General features: G+C 56.6%; 1 pseudogene; it reads left to right on the top strand.

Moving 5' to 3' along the window:
* The window catches only part of LOC126197863 (large subunit ribosomal RNA), a 4,522-nt pseudogene extending 1,130 nt beyond the window's left edge, over positions 1–3,392 (top strand).
* Positions 3,393–7,500: the final 4,108 nt, after the last annotated feature.

The following is a 7,500-nucleotide window of genomic DNA, read 5'->3' as shown; positions in this document are numbered from 1 at the left end:
GACCCGAAAGATGGTGAACTATGCCTGGCCAGGACGAAGTCAGGGGAAACCCTGATGGAGGTCCGTAGCGATTCTGACGTGCAAATCGATCGTCGGAGCTGGGTATAGGGGCGAAAGACTAATCGAACCATCTAGTAGCTGGTTCCCTCCGAAGTTTCCCTCAGGATAGCTGGTGCTCGTACGAGTCTCATCCGGTAAAGCGAATGATTAGAGGCCTTGGGGCCGAAACGACCTCAACCTATTCTCAAACTTTAAATGGGTGAGATCTCCGGCTTGCTTGATATGCTGAAGCCGCGAGCAAACGACTCGGATCGGAGTGCCAAGTGGGCCACTTTTGGTAAGCAGAACTGGCGCTGTGGGATGAACCAAACGCCGAGTTAAGGCGCCCGAATCGACGCTCATGGGAAACCATGAAAGGCGTTGGTTGCTTAAGACAGCAGGACGGTGGCCATGGAAGTCGGAATCCGCTAAGGAGTGTGTAACAACTCACCTGCCGAAGCAACTAGCCCTGAAAATGGATGGCGCTGAAGCGTCGTGCCTATACTCGGCCGTCAGTCCGGCAGTCACGGCCGGTCCTTGCGGCCGGCCGCGAAGCCCTGACGAGTAGGAGGGTCGCGGCGGTGGGCGCAGAAGGGTCTGGGCGTGAGCCTGCCTGGAGCCGCCGTCGGTGCAGATCTTGGTGGTAGTAGCAAATACTCCAGCGAGGCCCTGGAGGGCTGACGCGGAGAAGGGTTTCGTGTGAACAGCCGTTGCACACGAGTCAGTCGATCCTAAGCCCTAGGAGAAATCCGATGTTGATGGGGGCCGTCATAGCATGATGCACTTTGTGCTGGCCCCCGTTGGGCGAAAGGGAATCCGGTTCCTATTCCGGAACCCGGCAGCGGAACCGATACAAGTCGGGCCCCTCTTTTAGAGATGCTCGTCGGGGTAACCCAAAAGGACCCGGAGACGCCGTCGGGAGATCGGGGAAGAGTTTTCTTTTCTGCATGAGCGTTCGAGTTCCCTGGAATCCTCTAGCAGGGAGATAGGGTTTGGAACGCGAAGAGCACCGCAGTTGCGGCGGTGTCCCGATCTTCCCCTCGGACCTTGAAAATCCGGGAGAGGGCCACGTGGAGGTGTCGCGCCGGTTCGTACCCATATCCGCAGCAGGTCTCCAAGGTGAAGAGCCTCTAGTCGATAGAATAATGTAGGTAAGGGAAGTCGGCAAATTGGATCCGTAACTTCGGGATAAGGATTGGCTCTGAGGATCGGGGCGTGTCGGGCTTGGTCGGGAAGTGGGTCAGCGCTAACGTGCCGGGCCTGGGCGAGGTGAGTGCCGTAGGGGTGCCGGTAAGTGCGGGCGTTTAGCGCGGGTGTGGTCTGCTCTCGCCGTTGGTCGGCCTCGTGCTGGCCGGCGGTGCAGGATGCGCGCGCCTGTGCGGCGTTCGCGCCCCGGTGCTTCAACCTGCGTGCAGGATCCGAGCTCGGTCCCGTGCCTTGGCCTCCCACGGATCTTCCTTGCTGCGAGGCCGCGTCCGCCTTAGCGTGCTCCTCCGGGGGCGCGCGGGTGCGCGGATTCTCTTCGGCCGCCATTCAACGATCAACTCAGAACTGGCACGGACTGGGGGAATCCGACTGTCTAATTAAAACAAAGCATTGCGATGGCCCTAGCGGGTGTTGACGCAATGTGATTTCTGCCCAGTGCTCTGAATGTCAACGTGAAGAAATTCAAGCAAGCGCGGGTAAACGGCGGGAGTAACTATGGACGGTGACGTCACCTTCAAGGCAGGCAATGCCACCATGCCTGCCCTGCGTGTGGGTGAAACCTTCCGGTACCTGGGGCTGCAATTCTCCACGGCGGGTCGCTGCATGTTTAATCCACGACGCCATCTTGTGGAACAGCTTGATGTCATCTCCCGAGCTCCGCTGAAGCCGCAACAGCGCCTCCACGCTCTCACCAATGTGCTTCTCCCTGGCCTGTACCATGGGCTGGCCCTCAGCCGCACCCTGGTGGGTGCCCTCAAAGCGGCTGACATCACCATAAGAGCCGCGGTCAGGAGATGGTTCCGCCTTCCGGCGGACACCCCTCTGGGCTACTTCCACGCTCCTGTTGCCCAGGGGGGCCTCGGCATCCCATCGTGCCGTTGGATGGGGACGCTTCTCCGTCGGTCACGTCTCCTGGCCTTGAAGAAGATAGGGCCAGCCTGCGACGGTGCAGGCCTGGATGAGGTACAGCGTGAGATTGAGGTGCTGGAGCGACGCTTGACGTGGGAGGGCCACCTCCTCAAATCGTCGACGCAGGTTGGGGAAATGTGGGCAGCACGCCTACACATCGCCATTGACGGTGCGGCACTGTCAGCTTCTGCCGCCGTCAAGGGCCAACATCAGTGGGTCGCCGACACCAGTCGCCTGCTATCTGGGCGTGAATACATCGACGCCCTCCGCGCCCGCATCAACGCCTTCCCCACGAAGGCACGGCGCAGTCGCGGGCGGGGGGCGGACACCAGATGCCGCGCGGGCTGCCAGGCCGTGGAGACCGCCAACCACGTTTTGCAAGCTTGCTTCAGGACGCACGGGTCCCGAGTTAAGCGGCATGACGCAATAGTGCGCTATGTCGCTCGTGGACTCGTGCAGAGGGGCTACAACATCTCCGTAGAGCCCCACCTCCGAACACCTGAGGGTATCCGCAAGCCTGACGTGGTGGCGGTCAAAGACGGCATCGCCCGCGTGATCGACGCCCAGGTGGTCGGGGACCATCTCCGACTCGACTGGTGTCACGATCAGAAGGCGGCCTACTACGACACGCCGTCCATCAGGCGTGCCATCTCCAACCTGCACCGTGACGTTAAGGAGGTGACGGTGTCCACCGCGACGTTGAACTGGAGGGGTGTATGGTCTCCAGCGTCGGCGACTGACCTCGCCGCCCTAGGCTTCCGACCCCGAGAACTGGCGGTGCTGAGCACCCGTACACTGCTGAGTTGCTGCAATAGTTACAGAATCTACGAGCGTATGACGGCTCCTAGGCTGATGGAACGTGTCGGCGTCGGCTAGGCTGCTGGATATTCTCTTCGCCTTGACTCCTGGGGCCTATCCACAGGAGGAATAACCCGTCTTTGTTCTTTCTTCTTTGTGTCTTTAATTTGTGTTTTCTTCCAATATATATATGTGTACTCTAGTTTTAAAACTCTTTTGTGGCCGCCCTGTAAGTCCCCACCCCGGTGGTGGACATTGGCGAAAATACACCTGCCACACCTTGTACATATATATGTATTATTCAATTTATTTGAATAAAGACGGCTATGAAATAGCCAAATGCCTCGTCATCTAATTAGTGACGCGCATGAATGGATTAACGAGATTCCCGCTGTCCCTATCTACTTATCTTACGAAGGCCGTTATGCTGTCTAACCAGTGGTGGAGTCCACCTATACTGGTAGAAGACGGGCGGCTAAATGTCCGATCTCTCAACCTTCCCGTGGTGTAAGATGTGAGTAGCCGGGCAACCGGTGAAACCAATGAGAGAAGGGCGACTCCCGTGCGGGGTGCAGACGTAGATGCAGAGGGACTGGGCAACCGGTCTCTCCAAGCTGAGTCTCGCACTCTGCTCGCCGTGGGCGCTAAGGTGTCGGACACTTGTGTCTAGTATCCTTGCTCATCGGCGAATGGCACTTGCTCGCTTCTGCGGCGCTTGCTGCGCTTCGGCCACGGCCGGTGTGCGGCGGGCGCCGCTTTTGCTTTGGCGGCGCTTGCTGTACTCTGGCTCCGGCCGGGGTGCGGCGAGCGCCGCTTTTGCTTTTGGCGGCGCCTGTTGTGCTTCGGCTCTGGCCGGGGTGCGGCGGGTGCCGCTTTTGCGTTAGCGGCGCTTGCTGCGCCCCGGCTCCGGCCGGGGTGTGGCGGGCGCCGCTTTCGCGTAAGGACATTTCGCAATGCACTAGCCATGTTGCGTATGTCACCTGCAGAGGTTGCAAACATGTCGGGCACAAGTCTGACTTGTATAGTGTCTCTCTGCGAGGACGTGTTTCCGTCTCTGCCTGTGTGCGCTACGGAATACAATCCTCACCGTCAGGAGCGAAGTGTTACTGCGCTCGACTTATCGGACGTGGGACGCATCGCTCCAAGACACAAGTGTCACGGGAGTTTATCTTCCCACATGGAGGTACACGTGCAGGGGCAGACGGACCAAACTCGGGCCTGTCACGCCGAGCGTGCGCCTCCACCTACTGCGAGCGCTTGTAGGTGTCGGACTCGTAAGTCTAGTATCCAAGCTCGTACGTAGGATGTGCGCTTGCAGCGACGCGTGTCGACAGCTGTCGGCGCGCGGCAGCTGCCTTGTGCGCACGGTGGCGCGTCCCGTGCGGCTCGCTGGTGGTGAGTCCCTGCTGCGGCGCCGGCCTCGCACGTGCTCCGCTCGGCAACTGTCGGGCGGCAGTGCGGTTGGCCGGGGTAGCGGCGGAGCTCGTCCGCCGGCCGGGCTGCGCGCAGGCGCGCTGCTGTGCCGGCTGCGCTGTGCTGGGTCGGGTGCGGCTGGGCTGCGCGGGAGCTGCCGGCTGGCGCGGGGTGGGCGGTTGGTCTCTGACTGGCGGTCCGCTCTCGCTGCTACGCTGGCGGCGGGCGCTGGCCCTGCTGCGCCCGGTTCGGCCGGCCGCGTCCGGGCGGCTTAGCCGCGCCGTCCGGCCATACGCAATGTTGGCTGTGGTCGGTGCAGGCGGTTGGCGCGCAAAGCACAGTGGGGAGTAATGGCGGTCATCGTTCCTGCTGAAGCTGAATCTCTCTCCACAGGAGACTTATGCGGAAGCAGGCCGATGTCCACGAGCGGTGAAGGGTGTTCGACTGTGAAGCGTCTCCTGAGTTTCAGAGGATGCAACGCGGACGACGACTCGACCTCGCTCGGAGGATTCCTTGGCGGACAACTGCGAAGGGGAGGCCGGCAACGGCCATCACGACGCGGAAGTCACCGGGAGCTGCCACAGGAGGTGCGACAGTGTGCTGAAGAACTTGTACACTGGTTCTGATGGCTGCATTTGCCATGGTGGGATCCTGCCCCAAGTCGGCGAAGGCCATTCGCCTTGTCTTGGACTTCAGGACATGCTCCGCCAAGCCGGGGCGTGGTGACATGTCCCCGGTTAGGTTAGATGGGTCCAGACCTCCGAACGTCTGGGGGACCGGCCCGGCACCTGAGTAGGACCGGGTCCTTGGCCTTTGGTGGGAACCTGGACTAGTAAGTGGCGAAGGACGGAGAGTGAATCCGCTCTCCCGGAATGCGGGTGGCATTCGCCGATAAGGGAGCGGGTGAAAACTGTGGTGGTGTGGCTGTTGAAGAGGACTAGTGCGCTGTACCCACGGCGTGCTAAACCTGGCAGCTCAATTATTAGCGGCTCTTGGTCAAGGGGCGGGACCGGTGAGCGAGCTGCATGTAGCCTCCCCCCATGCCAGAGAGGCCGGTCCGGGGCAAGAGACGGGCCTCCATCTTTCACTCTCTTTGAATACGATAATGGCTGAAAATCAAGAGAGTGGTAATGTGCTTGATGCTTCCGAAACGGAAATCGAGACGAATATGACGGTCGCTGAGCGACACTCGAGATTTTTGAAATTGCTGGACTCGAGTGTTAAAAATGGAAAGATTAGCAACGTTGCCATACACCAGATAAGAGACTTCGTTGCAAATTGGGCAATTGTTCACTCCCAGTTAGAGGGGAGAGTATCGGAATTAGAAAAAGAAAATAAAAGGATTAGAAGTCAGCCTACTCGGACGTATGCTGCGGTTGCCAGAGCCCCAGTAGCCAAGGCACCGACAGCCAAAGAGACAATTCAAGAGAACATAAAAAAGGTAACGCCTACGGTCTTTATAAAACCTAAACCTGGTGAAGACATTAAAGCTGCTAAGTCAGCTTTCGAAAAGTGTGTTGATCCAAAGAAAGATAAAATCAGGATCAACAGTGTCCGTACCTCAAAGAATGTGCTGATAGTCGAGACGGCCTCGCAAGAAGACAGCCAAAAGATATTAGGCAATAAACAACTCAGTGAGAAAGTTAGGTGTGAACCTCCACGCAAGCGTCGTCCACTTATGTGTGTGTATGATGTACCTACATTTATGTCAGCAGACAGCCTGGTTGACGCGGTATATACGCAAAATTTTGATGCGTTAATGACAAGAAACGAGTTTGATGAAGAGTTCAAGCTACGTTTTAAAGTAGGGCCTCGTGGAAAGCTGACTGTACATCATGTTGTGGAGGTTTCACCGAACTTATGGAAAGCATTAACGCGCGCTGGCCGGTTGTACGTCGGCTATTCAGCACTGAATATTAAGGATTACCTGGCAGTGCCACGTTGCACAAAATGCCAGGACATAAACCACACAAATAAGTATTGTACGGAACCGAATGTCGTATGTGCCCACTGTGGCCTGTCAGGACATATTAGGAAAGATTGTCCTAATAAGGACAAAGCAGTAACATGTGTGCCATGCAAGAAACGTGGCCGCAAGTGTGGTGGACCTAAAGATTGTCCAACCCACAAGATGTTCTTGGATAGACTTATACAAAGAACAGATTACGGGGATGTTTAAAATGGTGCAAGTAAATGCCATGCGCAGCCAGATGGTTGCGCATGAGCTAAGGAAACTAGCGGAACAAGAACAAATAGATGTTATTATGATACAAGAACCGAACTCCTGTGCGGGTCGAGTCCCTGGCTTTCCTGCTACAGCACAAGTGGTTTCCTCGGGTGGGAACCCAATGAGTGCAATTATAATATTGAACAAAACTATAAAAACTACGGTATTAAGTCAATTCTGTACCGAGCATATTACGGTTGTACAACTCAATCTGCTGCCTTACAGTATGTACGTTGTAAACGTCTACTGCCAATTCAGACATGACATCAAGATTTATCTTGATCAGCTGAATTGGATCCTAAGAGTTTTAGCCGGGCAGGCTATAATTGTAGCTCTTGATGCTAATGCTAAGTCCCCACTCTGGCACAGTGATGTACAGGACGGTAGGGGTGCGGAGCTTGTTGATTTGATAATGCAAACACACATGCATGTAATAAACTTGCCTGGGTACCCCCCGACCTACTCAGGGAGGGCGGGTGCAACATCAAATATTGATGTCACACTAGCAAGCGAGAGGGCAGCACCCCACGTCCATAACTGGCAAGTTAGAGAACACCTGACTGTCAGTGATCATAACTGTATTACATTTGAAATAGTGACGACCATCACAGATGTGCCAGGCGAGTGGGTGGAACGGTTCAACTATGCTCGGACAGATTGGGACCGACTCGTGCAGGTGTTCAGTCCTCCTGAGTTTGGGGAGGACATAGGTAATATTGATGAAGCTGTGGAGGAGCTGGTAAGCTCCGTGCGATCGGCTATCACACTGGCTGTACCTCGAATAGCGAGATACATCTACAGGGAGTCCACCCCATGGACCCCTGAATTGACTGTGCTCAAACGGTCAGTCAGAAGGGCGCGAAGCAACTATCAAAGGAGCTTTGCCCACGACGAACGACAATACCACC

This window comes from Schistocerca nitens, chromosome 7 (genome assembly GCF_023898315.1).
Source record: "Schistocerca nitens isolate TAMUIC-IGC-003100 chromosome 7, iqSchNite1.1, whole genome shotgun sequence".
NCBI classification, from domain to species: Eukaryota; Metazoa; Arthropoda; class Insecta; order Orthoptera; family Acrididae; genus Schistocerca; species Schistocerca nitens.
The sequence above is the reverse complement of the archived record's forward strand: the minus strand, read 5'-3'. Positions and strand labels throughout refer to the sequence as shown.